Genomic DNA, 23,801 nt, shown 5'->3' with positions numbered 1-23,801 from the left:
TACAAGAAATGTCAGTGGAGTTTAAATTGAAAGGATGTTAAACAGCAGCATGAAAATATTTGAAAGTGTAAAACTCATTGGTAAAGGTAAATATATAGACATATACAGAAAAGGTAAATATATAGACATATTCAGAAAAATGTAATAATTTAATAATGGTTTGTTAGTTACATGTCATTTAAATAAAGGTAAAATATGGAAGTATTAATAACAACTACAAAAATTTATTAAAAGATAAACAATAAAAATATGTAAATTGTGACATCTGTTACATAATGTTTAGGGGGTAAAAGTGTACAGTGTTTTATTGGAGTTGAAATTAAGTTGTTATCAACTTAAAATAGACTGTTATAACTATAAGATATATTATTTAAGCCTCATGGTAATCTCAAAGAAAATAATTATAGAATGTACCTGAAAGGTAAAGAGAGATAAATCAAAGTAAGTCACTGCAAAGGATCAACAGACCACAAAGGATTACAGCAAGACAGGAAAAGACAAGATAACAAGATTGACAGAAGAAAAGCAACAAACTTGCAATAGTAAGTACTTACCTATCAATAATTACTTTAAACCTAAATTATTAAACTCCCCAAACAAAACACATAGAGTCATGGAATGAATAAAACAAATAAAGCAAACAGAGAAAACTTCCACAAGACCCAATGATATACTGTCTACAAAAGACTCAGTGTAGATTTAAGGACACACATAGGCTGAAAACGTAAGGATACAAAAAGATATGCCATGGAAATGGCCACAGCGAGAGCGAGAGTGAGAGCAAGAGCGAGAGTGAGAGCGAAAGCGAGAGCGAGAGAGAGAGAGAGAGAGAGAGAGAGAATAGGGATAAATGCAAATCAAAACTACAATGAGGTATCACCTCACACCAATCAGAATGGCCATCACAAAAAAATCTACAAACAATAAATACTGGAGGTGTTGAGAAAAGGGAACCTTTCTACACTGTTGGTGGGAATATAAATTGGTACAGCCACTATGGAGAACAGTATGGAGGTTCCTTAAAAATCTAAAACTAGAGTTACCATATAACCAAGAATTTCCCTCCTGTGCATATATCTGGAGAAAACCAAAATTTGAAAGGTACATTCACCCAGGTGTTCATTGCAGCACTATTTACAATATCCAGGACATAGAAGCAACCTAAATGTCCATCGACAAAGGAATGGATAAAGAACATGTGGTATATATAGACACTGGAATAATAGTCGTAACAATGAATGAAATAGTGCCATTTGCAGAGACGTGGATGGACCTAGAGATTGTCATACGAGTGAAGTAAGTCAGAAAGATAAAAGGAAATATCATATATCACTTATATATGGAATCTAGAAAAATACTAGAGATGAACTTATTTGCAAACAGAGATAGAGTCACAGGTGTAAAGAACAAACATGTTACCAAGGCAGGGAAGGGGAGATGGGATGAATTGGGAGATTGGGACTGACATATATACACTACTATGTATAAAATGGATAACTAATGAGAACCTACTGTGTAGCACAGGGAACTCTACTCGATGCTCTGTGGTGACCTAAATGGGAAGGGAATCTAAAAAAGAGTGGATATATGTATACATATGACTGAACAGAAAGGAACTAACACAGCATTGTAAAGCAACGCTACTCCAATAAACATTAATACAAAAACAGATTGTTATATCTATAATATGTTTAATGTAGGCCTCATGCTAACCACAAAGGAAAAACATCTATTAGATATACAAAGGTAAAGAGAAAGGAATTAAAGTGTACCATTACAAAAACCAAAAAGCAAGACAGCAAGAGAGGTAGAAAGGAACAGAGGAATGTCAAAACAGATAAAAATGAACACAATGGCAATAGCAACTCTTTATTAATAATTTCTATAAAAGCAAATCAATTAAATTCTCCGATTAAAAGTCCTAGTGTGGATGAATGCATTAAAAAAAGTTTCAAGAATATGCTGTGTAAAGGAGCCTCACTTTAGCTTTAAGGACACAAATAGTCTGAAAGTGAGCAGCGGCAAAAGATGTTCCATGCAAATGGTAACCAAAATAGAGCAGGAGTGGCTGTACTTGCAAAAGATAAAATAGATTTTCTTTCACTCAAAATCGGTCACAAGGGACATAGAAGGTCACTATATACTGATAAAGTTGTCAGTCCATCAATTTGCTACAACAGCTGTAACCTGGAGGACATTATGCTACATGAAATTAACCAGAGAAAGACAAATATTACATGATCTCATTTATATGTGCAGTCACACAAAAGCAGTACTGATTGAAAGTAGAAACCAGAGAGTAGGAAAACAGTTACCCGGGGCAGGGAGTTGGTGGGGGAAAAAAGGCAGAAGTTGGTCAAAAGGTACAAAATTTCAGTTATGTGATGAATAAGTTCTAGGAATATAATGTACAGCATAGTGAACCAGAGTTAATAACATTCTATCATAATTTGCTTGAAATTTACTAAGAGAGTAGACTATTTGTTGTCACTATACTGAAAAAAAGGTAATTATGTGAGGTGATGGACGTGTTTATTAGCTTGACGATAGTAATCCCTTCACAATGTGTACATATAGCAACCCATCACGTTTTACAACTTAAATATATACAATTTTTACTTGTTAATTAAACCCCCAAAAATGATGGGGAAAAAAACCCTCCCCAAAAAGCAAGCATAGAACAAGGTAGCATTACTAATGAATGCCACCAAACATCTAAACCAAAAAAAAACTATTTTTCTTAACCTCTTCCAGAAAGTAGAGATAAGGGGACCACTTCAAAACACATTTTTTGAGTCCAACATTACTCTGATACAAAAGACAGAAAAATACACTACAAGAAAAGAAAACTACAGGTCATTATCCCTGATGAACATAGATGTGATAATCCTCAACCAAATATCAGCAAATCAAATTCAACAGCACGTTAAGAGGATCATAAAGAATGACAAGTGAGATTTATTCCTGAAATGCAAGGATACATCACATTAGCAGGATGAAGGATGAAAATCACGTGATTATGTCAGTAGATACAGGAAAAGCATTTTTCAAAATTTAAAACCCTAACATGGTAAAAATTAGATATAGAAGCATTGTACCTCAAACATAATAAAGGCCATACATGACAAGCCCACAGCCCATATTCTACTTAATGGTTAAAAGAATTTTTTTTTGCCTAAGTTGAGGAACAAGACCAGGGTGTCCACTCTCACCATTTCTGTTCAACATAGTACTAGAAAGTAAGAGAATTTATGCTGGAAAACAGAAAGGAAAGGAATCTAATTCATAAAGACCAAAGTAAAAATATCTGTTTGCAGATGGTATGATCTTATATATAGGAAACCCTAGAGAATTCACAAACACTGTTGGAACTAATACACAAATTCAGTAAAGTATCAGGATACAGAATAAACATGCAAAAATCTGTTGGTTTCTATAGGAACTTTCTGAAAATTCAATTAAGAAAACAGTCCCCAGGCACACAAAGGCCCATCATTGTTCAGTCATAATATACTAAAAAAAAACCAGAAAATAAAACAAAAGACTCTGTGAAAGAAAAATCAGGTCGTGTATGAAAGAACAAGAATTAGAATAGCATTGGACTTCTTAATAGAACTGAGTTCAAGAGTCACATCTTTTGAAGCCATCTGGTCCTGGTCTTCTGTTTGTTGGAAAATTTTTAATTGCAGTTTCAATTTCATTGTTTGTGATTGGTCTGTTCATATTTTCTATTTCTTCCTGGTATAGTCTTGGAAGGTTGTACTTTTCTAAGCATTTGTCCATTTATTCCAGGTTGTCCATTTTATTGGCATATAGTTGCTTGCAGTAGTCTCTTATGGTCCTTTGTATTTCTGCAGTGTCAGTTGTAATTTCTCCTCTTTCATTTCTAATTTTATGGATTTGAATCCTCTCCCTTTTTTTCTTGATGAGTCTGCCTAAAGGTTTGTCAATTTTGTTTATCTTCTCAAAGAACCAGCTTTTAGTTTCATTGATTGTTGTTATTGTTTCCTTGGTTTCTATTTCATTTATTTCTGTTCTGATATTTCTGATTTCTCTCCTTTCACAAACCTTGGGTTTTGTTTGTTCTTCTTTCTCTAGTCGCTTTAGGTATAAGGAGAGGTTGTTAATTCCAGATTTTGCTTGTTTCTTGAGGTAGGATTGGACTGCTATAAACTTCCATCTTAGGACTGCTTTTGCTGCATACACAGGTGAATTCTATAAAACATTTAGAGAAGAGATAACATCCATCCTTATCAAACTCTTCCAAAAAGCTGCAGAGGGAGGAACATTCCCAAGCCCATTCTATGAGGCCACGATCACCCTGATACCAAAACCAGACAAAGATTTTAAAAAAAAGAAAATTACAGGCCAATGTCACTGATGAGCATAGATGCAAAAATCATCAACAAAATACTACCAAACAGAATCCAACAGCACATTAAAAGGATCATACAACATGATCAAGGAAGATTTATCCCAGAGATGCAAGGATTCTTCAGTATACGCAAATCAATCAATGTGACACACCACATTAACAAACTGAAGAATAAAAACCATATGATCATCTCAATAGATGCAGAAAAAGCTTTCGATAGAATTCAGCACACATTTATGATAAAAACTCTCCAGAAAGTGTGCAAAGAGGGAACCTACCTCAACATAATAAAGATTAGGTGACCATAGGTGGGTGGGTTTATCTCTGGGGTTTCTATCTTGTTCCACTGATGTATATTTCTGTTTTTGTGCCAGTAGCATACTGTCTTGATAACTGTAGCTTTGTAGTATAGTCTGAAGTCAGGGAGCCTGATTCCTCCAGCTCCCTTTTTCTTTCTTAATATTGCTTTGGCTCTTTGGGGTCTTTTGTGTTTCCATACAAATGGTAAAATTTTTTGTTCTAGGTCTGTGAAAAATGCCATTGGTAACTTGTTAGGGATTGCAATGAATCTGTAGATTGCTTAGGGGAGTAAAGTTATTTTCACAATATTGATTCTTCCAATCCAAGAACATGGTATATCTCTCCAGCTCTTTAGGTCATCTTTGATTTATTTCATCAGTGTTTTATAGTTTTCTGAGTACATGTTCTTTGCCTCCTTAGGGAGGTTTATTTCTAGATATTTTATTATTTTTGTTGCAATGGTAAATGGGATTGTTTCTTTAATTTTTGTTTCTGCCCTTTCGTTGTTAGTGTATAGGAATGCAAGAAATTTCTGAGAATTAATTTTGTATCCTGCAACCTAAGCAAATTAATTGATTAGCTCTAGTAGTGTTCTGGTGGCATCTTTAGGATATTCTATGTATAGTATCACTTCAACCTCAAACTGTGATAGTTTCACTTCTTATTTTCCAAAATGGATTCCTTTATTTCTTTATTTTTTTCTAATGGTTATGGCTAGGGCTACCAAAACTGTGTTGAATAATAGTGGCAAGAGTGGACATACTTGCTTTGTTCTTGATCTTAAAGGAACTTTTTTTCACTTTTTCACCATTGAGAATAATGTTTGCTGTGGGTTTGGTCATATATGGCCTTTGTTATATTGAGGTAGGTTCCCTCTATGCCCACTTTCTGGAGAGATTTTATCATAAATTGGTGTTGAATTTTCTTGAAAGCATTTTGTGTATGTATTGAGATGATTATAAGTTTTTTAATCTTTAATTTATTACTATGGTGCATTGCATTGATTGATTTGCATATATTTAAGAATCCTTTCATCCCTGGAATAAATCTCACGTGCTCATAGTATATGATCCTTTTTATGTGTTGTTAGGTTCTGTTTGGTAGTATTTTGTTGAGGATATTTGTGTATATGTTCATCAGTGAAACTGGCCTGTAATTTTCTTTCTTTCTGTTATCTTTGTCTGGTTTGGGTATCAGGGTGATGGTTGTCTCACAGAATGAGTTTGGGTATTTTCCACCCTCAGCAATTTTTTGGAAGCGTTTGAGAAAGTCATATGTTAGCTTTTCTCTAAATGTTTGATAGAGTTTACCTATCAAATTTTGAGATAGGATAACCTCAATTTTGATAGAATTGAGGTGCTCCTATGTTAGGTGTATAGTTACTTACAATTGTTATGTCTTCTTCTTGGATTGATCTTTTGGTCATTATATAATGTCCTTTCTTGTCACTCGTAATAGTCTTTATTTAAAGTGTATCTTGTCTGATATGAGTATTGCTACTCCAGCTTTCTTTTGATTTCCATTTGCATGGAATACTTTTTCTATCCCCTCACTTTCAGTCTGGATGTGTACCTAGGTCTCGAGCTGAAGCCTCATGACCCAGACTTTTGTTTGTTGGAAGATTTTTATTCTCAGTTGCAGTCTCACTACTTGTGATTGGTCTGTTCATATTTTCGATTTCTTCTTGGTTCAGTCTAGGAAGTTGGTACTTTTCTAAGAATTTAGTTAACTGGCAAACAAGATTTCTCACATTCTAGAGGGGTCACCTAAAAGGAAGACAACTAAAATTCTTTTTTTTTAACATCTTTATTGGAGTATAATTGCTTTACAATGGTGTATTAGTTTCAGCTTTACAACAAAATGAATCAGTTATATATATACATATGTTCCCATATCTCTACCCTCTTGCATCTCCCTCCCACCCACCCTCCTTATCCCACCCCTCCAGGTGGTCACAAAGCACCAAGCTGATTTCCCTGTGCTATGCGACTGCTTCCCACTAGCTATCTACCTTACGTTTGGTAGCATATATATGTCCATGCCTCTCTCTCGCTTTCTCACAGCTCACCCTTCCCCTCTCCATATCCTCAAGTCCATTCTCTAGTAGGTCTGTGTCTTCATTCCTGTCTTACCCTTAGGTTCTTCATGACATTTTTTTCCTTAAATTCCATACATATGTGTTAGCATATGGTATTTGTCTCTCTCTTTCTGACTTACTTTGCTCTGTATGACAGACTCTAGGTCTATCCACCTCATTACAAATAGCTCAATTTCCTTTCTTTTTATGGCTGAGTAATATTCCATTGTATATATGTGCCACATCTTTATCCAATCATCCGATGATGGACACTTAGGTTGTTTACATCTCAGGGCTATTGAAAATAGAGCTGCAATGAACATTTTGGTACATGACTCTTTTTGAATTATGGTTTTCTCAGGGTATATACCCAGTAGTGGGATTGCTGGGTAATATGGTAGTTTTATTTGTAGATTTTTAGGGAACTTCCATACTGTTCTCCACAGTGGCTGTATCAATTTACATTCCCACCAACAGTGCAAGAGTGTTCCCTTTTCTCCACACCCTCTCCAGCATTTATTGTTTCTAGAGTTTTTGATGATGGCCAATCTGACTGGTGTGAGATGATGTCTCATTGTAGTATTGATTTGCATTTCTCTAATGATTAGTGATGTTGAGCATTCTTTCATGTGTTTCTTGGCAGTCTGTATATCTTCTTTGGAGTCATTTCCACAATGTTGATTGGAAGACAACTAAAATTCTTAATATTCATTTCCAGCAAATAAAAGCCCCTAAACAAAACAGAAACCCTCCTATTTTCTGCTAGTATTGTAAAGAGCCAGGGCATTGGTGAAGAGATTGTGACAAATTCAAGTGCTTCAGGCACCTTCAGTTCTCCAACCAGCCTGTCCAACATCCCCCCAATTTCAATGAAAGGGCTCCGAGGAACTACAGGGATGCTTCCCAATTCTCCCTCTTAATCAGCTTGGGGAAACATGGCTCCAGATATGGGATGACTGTCTTCCAGTCCTAACTGACACTGGAACCACACTCTCGATGCTCAACCCCAACTACTATAAAGCAGCCTTGGGGCACTAAAACAGATCAAATAGTGGGATTGCGAATGAACCTCAAAAGATTTCTGTCTCTGAACATACTTACTTTTGTTTAGGCCCTTTGAGAAATACACACCCTTTTCTCCTTATTTCCCCAGCTCCTATCCATTTATTAGGCTGAGGCTTTTTAGGAAAACATTATGCCTTAGAATTTGAAAGTAGTTATCATAGCACCCAACAAGGTGAATTAAGTGACCCTTTGACCTCTTTAATTTGCTGTGGCTCTGATGGCACTAGAGCTGATTCTGGAAACATTGATCATTTGTCCTTATTGAATCCGCTGCCACCCTTTGTACAGGCAAAATCTCAAACTGATATTGGCAAAATTCCATTAAGATTCATATAGATCCCTCAAAACCTCTCCCCAGAATTAATTAATACCCTATAAAAAAAGAAGCCCTTCAAGGCATAAAGCCCCTAATAGAAGACTACAAGGCTCAAGGTCTCATTGTCCCTTGTACTAGTCCTGGTAATACTCCTATTTTGCCAGTGTGAGATCCTCTGAGCAATAAACAACATTGTTATCCCTCAACACCTGTTGTTCCTAACCCTCATACGCTACTAACATCCATTTCCACCAGAAGCAAGTTCCTTACCATAACTGATTTATGCAGTGCATTCTTTAGTATTCAAGTTGACGAAGCTAGCCAACACCTATTTGCCTTCACCTGGGAAGAAAAGCAATTCACCTGGACAGTAATACATCACGGCTTTAATGAGAGTTCTTCTTATTTCTCACAAATCCTGAAGGCTGATCTTGCTGATATAAAGTTTTCTAGGGGTTCTACGTTGTTGCAATATGCGGATGATTTGCTTCTTTGCCCTCCTTTCCAAGCCTCCTCACAAGAAGACAGCATCCCTTTGTTAAAGGTTGTAGCATCAAAAGGATGCAAAATTTTTAAGGAAAAAAATTCAGTTTTCCCAAACCCAGGTTCAATAATTAGGACATCTGATATCAGAACAAGTGCTACACCTAAATCCAGAGAGGCCTCATGGTGTCCTAAGTTTCCCAAAACCCAAAACTAAGCACCAACTGAAAAGTTTTGCTCAGCCTAGTTTGTTACTGCTGAAATTAGATTAAAGAATCTCTCTTATGGCCTAACTTCTGCAAGTTTTCCTAAAGAACAACAACACCAATCTACTTTTATGGGAAGAATCAGACGACGTAGCCTTAAAAGAGAGTTTGACAAACACACCTGCTCTTGGGCTTCCCAATGATCAGATTCCCTTTTACCTTTCTGTGTATGTAAAGGAAAGAAACATCCTTGGGGGTACTCACCACAAGACACAGGAGCCATCATCAACCCTTAGGGTGTTATAGCCAGCAAATGGACCCTGTGGCATGGTGATACCTCCCTTGCCTTAGAGGCATTCCCACCACTGCCCATTTGATTAAGCCCACTGAGAAAAATCATGGGGGAGCCGCTTTAACCATTTTTGTACCTCATGAAGTAGAAGCCCTCCTGAATTCTCATCACACTCAACATTCCTTAGTCAGCTGCCTCACCTGCTATGAAGGCCTTTGTTAACTGCTCCTCACATAATTCCTTTACACTCTAATGAGCTTAACCCTGCTACTCTTCTCCCCTCCGTCACTGACAAAAGTCCCTCACAACTACTTAATGCTGACTTATTATGATGATCTGCAGGAAATTCCTTTGTGTTACACTGACTTCTCGTGGTTCTTATTTAAAAGGTGACAGTGGCAAAAATATTGTGTTGGGTATGCTATCGCCACTCCTTTTGATATTGTTGAGGCAGCACCTTTACCTATGACTACTTCAGCCCACCAGGCTGTATTATACACTCTTGCAAAGGCTTGTACTTTAGCCAAGGGCAGAACTACCAATATTGATACTGGTATTAGATATGCTTTCAGGGTAGCTCATGAGTTTGGAATGTTGTAGAAACAACATGGCTTCCTTACTTCCAGCGGAAATAAAATTTAAAGTGGCCTCTCTGTTCAGGGATTATTGGATGAAATACATTTACCTGCCATTTTAGCTATTATCAAGATCCTGAGGCATTCTCAACTTGATGCTCTGGAAGCTAAGGGAAATCACTTTGCTGACATTTCCGCAAGGAATGCTGCCCTTAAAGTAATCGACAAGAGCCAAACCTCTTTGATGGTTCACAGGGATAGTTCCCCAAATTATAACTTAGAAAAACTGGCTAGAGAAGCCCAACATTTGGCCTCAGAAAAGGGAAACAAGATTGGAAATTTAACAATTGTTGGTTTGATAACAAGAGTTGGCCTACCGACAAAATGATAACATTTATGAATCAATATTGGTGGGGAAACATTAACAAGGGGGCAAAAAGTGCCTACCTCAATGGATCCCAAGGTGTGAGACTTGTTTAGTCTTGGAAAATACTGTCAAACTATTTCTTAAGAGGCCGTAAATGTGTTCCTTTAGCAATGAGTTAAAGTTGCTGTTGTTTCCCATCCTCCAGTATTTGATGTTTTCATTTTGGGAGGAGGTTAGCAGTTCTAATAGGTGTGTAGTCCTGTCTTATTGTTTTCATTTGTAATTCCCTAATGGCATACGAAGTGTATCATGTTTGTGTTAACTTATTTTTTATCAGTATATCTTCTTTGAATGTACACTTGTCCCACTTGTCTAAAATACAACCCAGAGAAGAACATCTGTACGGTTCCCGGCCATTTTAAACTGCCTAATGGACCATTCAGGCTCTGGAAAAAGGATTCCATACACCTTCCTCCACCTTGTGGATATAAACATGTTTAAGTCATGGTCTGTATATTTTCACACTGGACTGAAGCCTCCCCTTGCAAACAGGCTACTGCCTCTTCTGTGGCTAAAATCCTTTTGGAAAAGATTATCCCTATCTGGGGAACTCCTCTCAAACTTCATAATGATTGAGGCACCCATTTTACTGGTCAGGTACTTCAACCAGTCTGCACTGTTTGGCCAGTTTTACAGCACTTTCACTGCACTTACCAATCCTCTGGTTTAGTCAAATGCACTAACGGCATTATTAAGACTCAGTTGGCAAAATTTTTAGAGGCCCTCAAATTACCTTTGCCAAAAGTATTGCCATTGGTCCTTCTGAATCTCAGAACCACCCCTTTTGGAACTCACAAACTCTCACCCTCTGAGAGTCACAGGATAGTCACTGGACTCCTGCTTCTTTTGAGCCACAACTGATAAAAGGAGAGATACTCTGATATTTCAAAGGCCTAATTGCTTCTATTATAAATAACCATGTTTTGATAGAGCAATCTTTTCACAGTGTGCTTTCAGGAGAGGAAGATACTAAGCATCACACCTTGCAACCTGGACATTTCATCTATTGTAAAAGACATTTCCAGAAGGAATCTCTTCAACCTTGCTAGGAAAAGCCCCTATCAGGTACTGCTAACAAACCCTTGTGCCACCAAGCTCCAGGGGATAGCCCCTTGAACTCACGTGACACACCTAAAGAAAGCACCAATCCTGAATGGACCTGCACGTCATCTGGTGATATGAAAGTAGAGGTTTTCTGAATTTGAAGCAGACAATATCTGATAAGACAGCTTTCCCAATATATCCAGATTAGGCCTGTTGGAAGTTTGTCTGCCAAACCCCTGATGGTGGCATAATGCTTCAGATGATCTCCTATGTGTATGATCTTGATAACACGAACTTTAGATAAAACGTGCCTAACAGTTCTCCCTCCTGCCCCTCCTTGTTACTCTAATGTGACTTCAATAGGTTTCCAAACTGTGCACTTTCACTCTAACATGGGATAGTACACCAAGGAAAAGTCCTTCCTGACACTTAGGGACAAAAACCTGCTGAAACAGGAAAATCGGACCATTGATCAGTGATGCTTTCAGAGAAAGCTCTTGAACAAAGGGGAGAAGTATAAAAATTAATAAAGAGAAACTTCAATTAAAATAGAGTTGGGAGGTTAGAACGGTGAGCTCTCACACCCTATGACGACAACAGAGCCCAACAGGAAACAAAGACTTCCTCTTCTTGCCTGGCAAGAGCTCGGCCAATGAGAGACTGTCATGACTCAGCCAAAGAAAAGCCACCACACTTCCAACTCTCAGCCTCCAATGGACAATTTGTTTACTATAGCCTTCCTAACTTCCTCTTCCTCTCTTTGAAAGAGTTATCCTCTCCCTGTTGGGGGGATGTCCACTTGGCTCACCATGGTTGCAGACCCTGAATTGCAATTCTTTGTTGATCCGGAATAAACCCATTTTTGTTGGGGCAATACCTGACAGTCTATTTGTTTTAGGTCAACGCAATCTTAACACTAGTCTGGATAAATCTGCGTGACTTTAGTGTCCTCTCAGTACGAGCATTCTAGCCCTGGCAGCCTTCCTTTGCTCCCCTGCCAGAAAACAAACGCAAAACAAACAAACAAACACCACAGCAGGCTACTTTGACTGGGTCTTAACATCATGCGGTTGTCATTTTGCCTCAAGTTACAGAAAATGCCTCACCCATATAGAGGGCACACCAGGGGTTGAAAGAGGACCACGGTTTTTGGAGAAAATATTGAGAGAGTGCCCTTAGGAGGCTATGAATCTCCCCAACCAAGGAAGAGGGATGGAAGTTAGGTCCTCTCCTCACATCCACTCAAGCAAGTAAGAGGGTGTTCAAGACCACTCCCTAGAGCTTCAAGTGTGCCTCCTCTCAACCAGAAACCACGAGGTACTGTGACGTGCTTGCAGGAGCATGGGGAGGAGTGCATTTGCCCAGCCCCCCAGCTCAGAGCCCACTCTAGGAAGGCCCTGCCCCCACACAGTGAAACATCACCATGGTAGCCATTGTTTGGTCTGTGAACTCCTGCCCCAGGAGACCCCATAGGCGTCTCCAAGAGTCTCAGAGTGAAGCCAGAGAGCCCTTGACCCTTACCCACTACCCTCTTGGAGAGGTTCCTGCCTCCAGCCCCTCCCCCACCTTCCAGCCACAGAGGGCCAAATTCCCTCAGATTCTCTGAGAAAGAAGAGCAAGGAGGGCCTCGTGAGTGAGGCTGGAGAGGCCTCCCTCACGGAGGTGGCCTCTTCAGTCTCCCCTCAAGCATCGCAGGAACACCTGGCATCCTTGGGAGGTGGAGATCTGCCCCGAGCCCTAGGTGCTGGCAACCTCAGCGGGGATGCGATCCCCAAGGCCACCGTGGTGGGCGCCAAAGGAAAGGTGCCCAAGAAAGTCATCGCTAGAGGATGTGAGGCTCTGTCAAGTGGTTGAACGTGAAGAATGGGTACGGTTTCATCAGCAGGCATGATACCCAGGAAGGTGTGTTCGTTCACCAGACGGCCATCCCCCGGAACAACCCTCGCAAGTTCGAACGCGGTGTGGGCGAAGGCGAGACTATCGAGTTCCACGTGGTGCAGGGTGAGCAGGGCACCGAGGCCGCTAATGTGAGTGGGCGCCCCAGTGGAGGGAAGCCGCTATGCTGCCCACAGCCCCCAGTCTCACCGGGAATTCTCTATCCACGGCCAAGTGCCGCCACCACACAGTCCGAAGGGCGCTGAGCACGACGTTGCCGAAGGCGAGGGCAGCGGCGAAGGCTTCACCGTGTCCCAGGGCCTGAGGCGCTGTTGGCCTAGCCACCACAAAGGCCAAAGGCCTTGGCGCTTCCCGCCCTGCCGCAGGGCCCCAACCGTGACCTGCTGCCCATCGATCCTGGCTACCACCAGCGGCCCATGGCCCAACCTCCTGCCAGCGTCCGCACAGAACACAAGTCCCGAGGGTGAGCCATGACGGCATCGGGGCCCCAGCCACCTGTTGAGACGCCCTAGGGGCTGAGGCACCACTCTTGGTCCAATAACCTCACCAGGCATCTCTGCGGAGCTGGAGGAGGAGCACAGGGAGAGCGGGCATGACGCTGACGGCGATCTGCAACAGAGGCCTCCTCCAAGCTATGGATCCCGCCGCCCCAATAACCCGCGCTGCCGCCCACAGCAGGCGCCTGGCGTCCAGGGCCAGGATCTGGAGGGAAGAGCGGGCAAGATCAAGAAGAACCCTACTGAAACACCTGCCTTTGTTGCTGTGGACTAGAAAGCAGCGCCCCTGAGGAGGAGAACCCCCTGGTCGTGGATGCCCCCTCTGCCATCCGGACCAAGTAATAGCTTGGCTCCCTCCCCCAGAACTCCCTGGCCTGGGCTGCAGGTGATGTCCCCTTGAAGAGATAATGCCCTTTTGTTGCAACGCAGTCCAGACATCCACAGTGACTGTTAGATTTGTGCCCTGAGAAAAATACATGCCCCTTCCCCAGGGTTTGAGGAAGGATAAATTACAAGACCTATGTATTTCTAAATTCCCTCATACCATCTGCCTTGGTAGTTTCTGTACACACACACACACACACACACACACACCTCTGAATCTATTCCTTTTAAAGATTTGACCAGGACCACAGCTATTATTCTGCATCCCCAGGTGAATGAGTTGAAGTAAATTTAAAAACAACTTTAAAAATTTTTTAACACAAAAATGAAGATTATCTGATATTGAAGATATTCTGACATTGCTGTTGTGATATTACTCACCTGAGTGGTCATTTTCTCAATAAAACATTTCATGTTGCTTTTATATGATATCACTGTTGTCTGAAATTTTTTAAAGCCTACTAGCCCATAAGTGTATTGAGACTGTCCTTTCAATCTTTTTTTAGAATGAGTTTTAGCAAAGATCTTACATATTGTTCTCTTTACAAGCCATGAATTTAAGACTAATTCTGGACTCACAAGTTGAAGGTCTTGGGGTATTCTAAACGATAAGAATACCTGAAGAAAGAAGTATCCCCATCTCTTTTATTTTCATCCTCTTCCCCTGCCCTGGAATTTGAGCAATAAATCAGGAGGGTGGACCCAACTACCCACACTTACTGCATAGGTACTACTCTATGAGGCAAAACGCAAAAAACTGAGCACATCACCGTGACACGTAAGAAATGTGGCTCTCTGGAAACAGAATTTGCCTCTTTGTGCGGCTGTTTTTTTCTTTTAATGGATTCAATCTAACACCCTTTAAGTATACAAAAGAAAATGGGCATGAGGGACTTGGGGGGGGTGGAAATGAGAGATGCTGGTCAAGGGGTATGAATTTTCAGTTGTAAGTTGAGAAAGTTCTGGGGAACTAATGTACAGCATGAAGACTATCGTTAACAATACTGTATTGTATACTTGAAAGTTGCTATAAGAGTAGAGCAGTAATGTTCTCACCATGACAACAACAACAAAATGCTAATTATGTGAGGTGAAAGATGTGTTAATTAACCTTATTGTGAGTAACATTTTACAATATATACCTGTATAAAATTAGCACATTGTACATCATAAACTTACACTATGTTATATGTCAGTTATATCTCAATAAATCTGGGGAAGAAACTTAAGGAAAAAAAGAATAAATAAATAAATTAATTAATTAATTTTAAAAAAGAAAGTGAGCATGGAAGCAGGTATAATTTTTGTGGTGCATACATATGGAGATGAATAGAAACACCTAGTCTATAGATTTCATCTGTGCTTCCTGGTTGAGTTCATCCAGGGGGCCTGTGGAGGATTTCTGGAAGGCTTAGCAGGTGAAGTTCAGCCCATTTCAGGCCTTTCCCATCAAACAGAGAGGCTCTGACTGGGAATGTCATCCCCATACTGGTCTTTATTTGAACATATGTGGGGGCTGATGGATGGGAGGCAGGAGTTGGGTTTGGGGGTGGGGTGGGGAAAACGAGCAATCAATAAATTGGAAACCAACAGGGGTCTTTAAAGCCTCACTTTACAGATTAAGGAAATTGGAATATAAGTAGCAGGATCAAAATACTTTTCCCATTTAAATGTTGAGGCATTTTACACCACATTATAGGCTAGCATAAGGTATTTGGAGAGTCAGTATTCAGTCATTCGTTATGGCTAAATATCCTCAATCAATTCAAGTAGAAACAGCAGAGATTCCTCATTCAGAGAATATTTGAGTGCCCACTTGTGCCCAACACTGTCAGGCACTAGGAGTTGCACCATGATGAAGAAGATGGTCCTTTCTCTCAAGGAGCCCACGGCCTAGTGGAGAGTGAGACAAAACTGGCAATGGCTACACAATGGAGTGAGTGCTCTGGTGGAGTTAGCACAGGATGTGAGAGGAAACACAGGTGACCTAGATGGTGGCAGGGTTAGTTCCAGGCTAAAGGAACCACTACTTGGACACTTGAATTTAAAATTATATCTAGCAATCACCACAGAGCTCAGATTTGATAAAGTCATGTCACCATACAGCTAGAAGTTGTTCCTCCAGACTCCTAGCCCAGTGCACTTCCCACTATACCAGCTGACTTCTTCAGAGACTAGCAGAGTGCACCAAAAATCGCTAAGCATAAGAATTTATACTGACGCACAGCACCAAGAGAGAATGGGGGAAGATTTTAAATGAGACTAAACCTGCTATTATTAGGAAATAACGCAGATCTTTCCAGGGTGCCATTTTATGCCAAAATAACAGGCATGGATATGGTGAGGGAAAATGTCTTCAGTATATACAAGGTTGGGTTCATAGGCTTCTCCCTGCTGTGTGAGGTATATGCATCAGGAGACATTGGATTGGTCGGCCTGGCCATGGAGCATTCACTGTGGGAGAATGGAGGCCATAAAGGACCCAACTAAGGGATCTTGAATTATCCCTGCTCGCAAGGGTGCCTGACAGGATCCATTAAGTGGAGTTGACCTGGTGATTGCTGGCTGGGGGTGGAACAGGGGAAAACTGAAGGATACAGAGGCTGGTCACAGAAATACGTATCTGGGGGTGAGTATATTTAACTGACAGCAGCAACTTTCTGCTGTTTCCCAGCTGCTCCAGTATTTAGGCATACTTAAGGCAACTCCAACAGCCCAACAGGAGCCAAAGTGTATCACCTAAGCACAACAGAGAGATGCCTGAGCTAAAAAACAAAAACAATAGCAAAAAGAAATATATCCTTTGTGCTAATCGTCTTTCCTCTCTTTCACTCCCACTTCATGTACCAGATATTACTTGGTTTTCTTGACTGAAAAATGTGAACTTAGCAGTTATCTTTGTTTGGGCCATTGAAAGGTGACATGTCCCATCCTAAAGCCTTCAATAATAGCACACGTCCTTAGATATCTTTGATTGGGAGACCAAGTTCCAGAGAATTTGGGTAGGAATGCATGAGAGCATCGTCCCAGAATCCCCAGTGTCCTATTTCAATTGAATGTGAAGCCAAGGGGATGTGATTCCTCACCTTCCTAAGAGTAAGGTGGGTCACGAAGCTGAAGCAGAAACCCCAGCAACAATCCTCTTCCTTCCTGTGACTTGCAGTATCAAGACAATGGCACTTCTGAATCACTTCATGGATCCCCTTGATGTGGGAAGGGCACGCAGTCACAGGTGCCAGTTTGGATTTCCTTTTTCTCTTCTGTATTTGGAGCTATCTGCTCCCATGCTCTTCCTGACTGGTTGGCTAGGTTCTGCTATTGTTTTTAATTGAAATATATTATTTACAGTATTATGTTCATTTCATTTCCACATCATAATGATTCAGTATTTTTGCAGATTATACTCCATTATAGGTTATTAAAAGATAATGGCTATAATTTCCTTTGCTATACAGCATATCCTGTTGCTTATCTATTTTAGACATAGCAGTTTGTCCCTGGTAATCCCATACCCCTTATTTGTCCCTTTCCCCTTTCCTCTCCACTTTGGTAACCACAGGTTTGCTTTCTATATCTGTAAGTCTGTTTCAGTTTTGCACATACATCCATTTGTACTATTTTTCAGATTGCCCATGTAAGTGATGTACAGTATCTGTCTTTCTCTGTCTGACATTTCACTAAGCATTATATACCCTAGGTCCATCTATATTGCTGCAAATCGCAGTATTTCATACTTTTTTATGTCTGAGTAATATTCCATTAAGTAGATTTAGATACATAGATAAGAAGCGTACCTCATTTTTCCCCCTTTTTAATTTTTTGGTTTTTTTTTAAAGGTCAATTTTCAAAAGTTTCATACACTGATTTCATGTAATCCCACAATAACACTTTTTTCCCCTTTACCCCTACATTGCCCCTCCCATGTGCCCTCTCCCCACTGGTAACCACTAGTTGGTTCTCTGTACCTGTAAGTCGGCTTCATTTTTGTTTTATTCACTAGTTTGCTGTAGTTTTTAGACTCCACATAGAACTGATATCATACAATATTTGTCCTTGTCTGACTAATTCCACTGAGCATAGTGTCATCCATGTCCATCCGTGTTGCTGCAATTGGCAAAATTTCATTCATTTTTATGGCTGAGTAGTATTCTATTGTGTGTGTGTGTGTGTGTGTGTGTGTGTGTGTATGCATCATCTTCTTTATTAATCCATCTGTTGATGGACACTTAGGTGGCTTGCATACCTTGGCAATTGTAAATAATGCTGCTATGAGCATTGGGGTGCATGTATCTTTTTGAATTACTGTCTTTGTTTTGCTAAGATATATATATCCAGGAGTAGAATTGCTGGGTCATATGGTAGTTCTATTTTTAGTTTTTTGAGTATCCCCCATACTGTTTTCCATAGTGGCTGCACCAATTCACATTCCCACCAGCAGTGTACCAGGGTCCCCTTTCCTCCGCATCCTTGCCAACGTTTCTTATTGTGTACTTTTTGATGATAGCTATTCTGACAGGTGTCAGGTGATATCTCATTGTGGTTTTGGTTTGTGCTTCCCTGATGATCATTGGTGCTGAGATTCTCTTCATGTGTCTGTTTGCCATCTGCATTCCCTCTTGGGAAAGTTGTCTATTCAGTTCTTCTTCCCATTTTAAAGCAGGGTGGTTTTTTTTTTTTAAAGTTAAGTTTTTTGAGCTGTTCATATAAGTTGGATATTGACACTATATTGGTCATATATCATTTGCAAATATCTTCCTAGATTCAGTAGGTTGTCTTTTGGCTTTGTTGATGGTTTCCTTTGCTGTGCAAAAGCTCTTACGTTTAATTAGGCCCCATTTGTTTATTTTTGCTTTAGTTTCCTTTGTTTTAGGAGAGGGATCCAAAAAATTATTGCTGCAATTTAGGTCAGAGAGTCTTCTGCCTATGTTTTCCTCTAGGACTCTTATAGTATCCAGACTTACTTTTAGGTTTTTAATCCATTTTGAGTTTATTTTTGGATACGGTGTTAAAGAATGTTCTGATTTGATTCTTTTATATGTATCTGTCCAGTTCTCCCAGCACAACTCATTGAAAGCGACTGTCTTTTTTCATTGTATATTCTTGCCTCCTTCATTGTAGATTAATTGATCATAGGTGCCTGGGTTTATCATCTCTGGGCTTTCTATGCTTTTCCATTCAGATGTCTGTCTGTATTTGTGCCAGTACCATACTTTTTGATTACTGTTGCTTTGTTGTCTGAAATCAGGGAGCCTGATTCTTCCAGCCATGTTCTTCTTTCACAAGCTTGTTTTGACTATTAGGGGTGTTTTGTGTTTCCATACATATTTAAGAAACTTTTTTTCTACTTCGCTGAAAAATGCCGTTGGTAATTTGATAAGGATTGCATTGAATCTGTAGTTTGCCGTGGGTAGTATGGCCACTTTAAATGTGAATAACAATATTGATTCTTCCAATCCAAGGGCATGGTATCTCTTTCCATCTGTGTCATCTTCAATTTCTTTCCTCAGCATCTTTTAGTTTTCAGAGTACAGGTCTTTTGCCTCCTCAGGTCGGTTTATTCCTAGGTATTTTATTCTTTCTGATGCAATGGTAAGCGGTATTGTTTCTTTAATTTACCTTTCTGATAATTCCTTGTTAGTGTATAGAAATGCATCAGACTTCGTTATGTTAATTGTGTATCCTCTGTCTTTAGGATGTTCTGTGTATGGTATCACGTCATCTGCAAACAGGGACAGTGTTACTTCTTACTTTCCAATTTGGATTCCTCTTATTTCTTTTACTCCTCTGATTGCTGTGGCTGCACTCCCAAAACTGTGTTGAATTAAGTGGTGAGAGTGGGCATCCTTGTCTTGTTCCTGATCTTAGAGGGAATGCTTTCAGATTTTCACTGAGGAGTCGGATGTTACATGTGGGTTTGTCACATCTGGCCTTTATTATGTTGAGATATGTTCCATCTACACCCACTTTCAGGACAGCTTTCTTTTCTTTAATTGAAATATACTTGATTCACAATGTTGTGTTACTATCTGCTGTACAGCACAGTGAATCAGTTATACTTATACATATATACACTCTTTTTAGATTCGTTTCACATATAGGTTATTACAGAGTATTGAGTAGAGTTCCCTATGGTATAGAGTAGGTCCTTAAAAATCATCTATTTATATATATATATATATATATATATATATATATATATATATATATATATATATATATATATAATGTGTATATGTCAATTCCAGTCTCCCAATTTATCCCTCTCCCCCTTTCCCCTGGTAAGTGTAAATGTGTTTTATACATCTGTAACTCTATTTCTGTTTTGTAAACAATCTCATTTGTACCATTATTTTAGATTCCATATAGCGGTATGATATTTGTCCTTATCTGTCTGACTTACTTCACTCATTATGACAATCTCTAAGTCCATCCATGTTGCTGCAAATGGCATTATTTCATTCGTTTTTATGGCTGAGTAGCATTCATTTGTATATATGCACAACATCTTCTTTATCCATTCCTTTGTTGCTAGACATTTAAGTTGCTTGCACGTTGTGGCTATTGTAAATATTGCTGCAATGAACATCTGGGTGCATGCATCCTTTTGAATTATGGTTTTCTCAGGATATATGCCCAGGAGTGGAATTGCTGATTCCATAGTAGCTCTCTTTTTAGTTTTTTAAGAAACCTCCATACAGTTTTCCATAGTGGCTGTACCAATTTATATTCCCACCAACAATGTAGAAGTGTTCCCTTTCCTCCACACCCTCTCCAGCATTTATTGTTTGCAGCTTTTTTATGAGCGCCAATCTGACTGGTGTGAGGTGATACCTCATTGTAGTTTTGATATGCAATTCTCTAATAATTAGTGTTGTTGAGCAACTTTTCATGTGCTTTTTGGCCATCTGTATGTCTTCTTTCAAGAAAGGTCCTTTTAGAACTTCCACCCATTTTTTGATTGAGTTTTTAGTTGTTGTTGTTGTTGTTTTCGAGCTGTATGAGTTGTTCGCATATTTTGGAGATTAGTCCCTTGCTTCATTGGCAAATATTTCTTCCATTTTTTGGGTTGTCATTTCATTTTGTTTATGGTTTCTTTGCTCTGCAAAGCTTTTACGTTTCATCAGGATCCATTTGCTTATTTTTATTTTCATTACTCTAGGAGGAGGGTCAAAATAGATGTTACTACAATTTATGTAGGAAATGTTTCTGCCTATGTTTTCCTCTAAGAGTTTTATAGTACCTGGTCTTACATTTAGGTCCTTAATCCATTTTGAGTTTATTTTTGTGTATGGTGTTAAGGAGTGTTCTAATTTCATTCTCTTACATGTAGTTGTCCAGTTTTCCAAGCACCACTTATTGAGGAGACGATCTTTTCTCCACTGTATATTCTTGCCTCTTTGTCATAGATTAGGTGACCATAGGTAGTGGGTTTATCTCTGGATTTTCTATGTTTTTCCATTGTTGTGTATTTTTGTTTTTGTGCCAGTACCATACTGTTTTGATTACTGAATCTGTCTAATAGATTCTGATGTCAGGGAGCCTGATTCCTCCTTTCTTTCTCAAGATTGCTTTGGCTATTCAGGGCCTTTGGTTTTTCCATACAAACTGTGAAATAATTTGTTGTAGTTCTGTGAAAAATGCCATTGGTAATTTCATAGGGATTGCAGTGACTATATAGACTGCTTTGGATAGTATAGTCATTTTAACAATATTGATTCTTCCAATCCAAGAACATGGTATATCTCTCCATCTGTTTGTGTCATCTTTGATTTCTTTCATCAGTATCCTATAGTTTTCTGAGTACAGGTTTATTGCCTCTTTAGGTAGAATTATTCCTAAGTATTTGATTCTTACTGTTGCAGTGGTTAATGGGATTGTTTTCTTAAATTCTCTGTCTGATCTTTCATTGTTAGTGTGTACGAAAGCAAGAGATTTCTGTGCATTAATTTTGTATCCAGCTACTTTACCAAATTCATTGATTAGCTCTAGTAGTTTATGGCAACAACTTTAGGATTTTCTATGTATAGTATCCTGTCATCTGCAAACAGTGACAGTCTTAGTTCTTCTCTTCCAATTTTGATTCCTTTTATTTCTTTTTCTTCTCTGATTGCTGTGGCTAAAACTTCCAAAACTATGGTGAATAATAGTGGTGAGAGTGGGAACCCCTGTCTTCTTCCTGATCTTAGAGGAAATGCTTTCAATTTTTCATCATTGAGAATGATGTGTGCTGTGGGTTTGTTGTATATGGCCTTAATTAGGTTGAGGTAGGTTCCCTCTATTCCCACTTTCTGGAGTGTTTTTATCATAAATGGGTGTTGAATTTTGTCAAAAGCTTTCCCCACCTCTATTGAGATGTTCATATGGTTTTTATTCTTCAATTTGTTATTATAGTGTATCACATTGATTGATTTGCATATATTGAAGAATCCTTGCATCACTGGGATAAATACTGCTTGATAATGGTGTATGATCCTTTAAATGTGTTGTTGGATTCTGTTTGCCAGTATTTTGTTGAGGAGTTTTGAATCTATATTGTTCAATGATATTGGTCTGTAATTTTCTTTTTTTGTAGTATCTTTGTCTGGTTTTGGTATAAGGTTGATGGTGGCCACATAGAATGTGTTTGGGAGTGTTCCTTCCTCTGCAAGTTTTTAGAAGAGTTTGAGAAGGATGGGTGTTAGCTCTTCTCTTAATGTTTGATAGAGTTCACCTGTGAAGCCATCTGGTCCTGGACTTTTGTTTCTTGGAATATTTTAAATCATACTTTCAATTTCATTTCTTGTGATTGGTCTTTTCATATTTTCTATTTCTTCCTTGAGCAGTCTTGGAAGGTTATACCTTTCTAAGGTTTGTTCATTTCTTCCAGGATGTCCATTTTATAGGCATAGAGTTACTTGGAGTAGTCTCTTAGGATGTTTTGTATTTCTGCTGTGTCTGTTGTAACTTCTTTTAGTTTCTAATTTTATTGATTTGAGTCCTCACCCTCTTTTTCTTGATGAGCCTGGCTAATGGTTTATCAATTATGTTTATCTTCTCAAAGAACCAACTTTTAGTTGTATTGATCTTTGTTATTGTTTTCTTTGTTGTTATTTCATTTATTTCTGCTCTGATCTTTATGATTTCTTTCCTTCTGCTACCTCTGAGTTTTCTTTCTTCTTTCTCTAGTTTCCTTAGGTGTAAGGTTAGACTTTTTATTTGAGATTTTTCTTGTTCCTTGAGGTAGGCTTGTATTGCTATAAACTTCCCTCTTAGAAATGCTTTTGCTGCATCCCATAGGTTTTGGATCGTCGTGATTTCATTGTAATTTGTCTCTAGGTTTTCTTTTTTTTATTTCCTCCATGATTTCTTCAGTGATCTCTTGGTTATTTGGTAATGTATTGTTTAGCCTCCATGTGTTTAACTTTTTCACGTTTTATCCCTGTAATTGATTTCAAATCTCATAGCATTGTGGTCGGAAAAGATGCTTGATATGATTTCAATTTTCTTAAATTTATTGAGGTTTAATTTGTGACCCAAGATGTGATCTACCCTGGAGAATGTTCCGTGTGCACTTGAGAAGAATTTGTAATCTGCTGGTTTTGGTTGGAATGTCCTGTAAATAAAAATTAAATCTAGCTGGTCTATTGTGTCATATAAAGCTTATGTTTCCTTATTAATTTTCTGTTTTGATGATCTGTCTGTTGTTGTAAGTGAGCTGTTAAAGTCCTCCACTATTTTTTTAATTACATCTTTATTGGAGTATAATTGTTTTACACTGGTGTGTTAGTTTCTGATTTATAAAAAGTGAATCACTTATACATATACATATGTTCCCATATCTCTTCCCTCTTGCGTCTCCCTCCTTCCAACCCTCCCTATTCCATC

General features: G+C 39.0%; 1 pseudogene across 1 annotated transcript; it reads left to right on the top strand.

The window, feature by feature from the left end:
• The first annotated feature begins 10,073 nt into the window (after positions 1 to 10,073).
• Positions 10,074 to 13,827, top strand: LOC309840057 (Y-box-binding protein 3-like; annotated as a pseudogene). The gene is made up of 2 exons: positions 10,074 to 10,152; positions 12,734 to 13,827. The product of its transcript is annotated as a Y-box-binding protein 3-like (transcript).
• Positions 13,828 to 23,801: the final 9,974 nt, after the last annotated feature.

The sequence above is a fragment of the Grampus griseus genome (assembly GCF_964374135.1).
Source record: "Grampus griseus genome assembly, chromosome: X".
Classification (NCBI taxonomy): domain Eukaryota; kingdom Metazoa; phylum Chordata; class Mammalia; order Artiodactyla; family Delphinidae; genus Grampus; species Grampus griseus.
The sequence above is the reverse complement of the archived record's forward strand: the minus strand, read 5'-3'. Positions and strand labels throughout refer to the sequence as shown.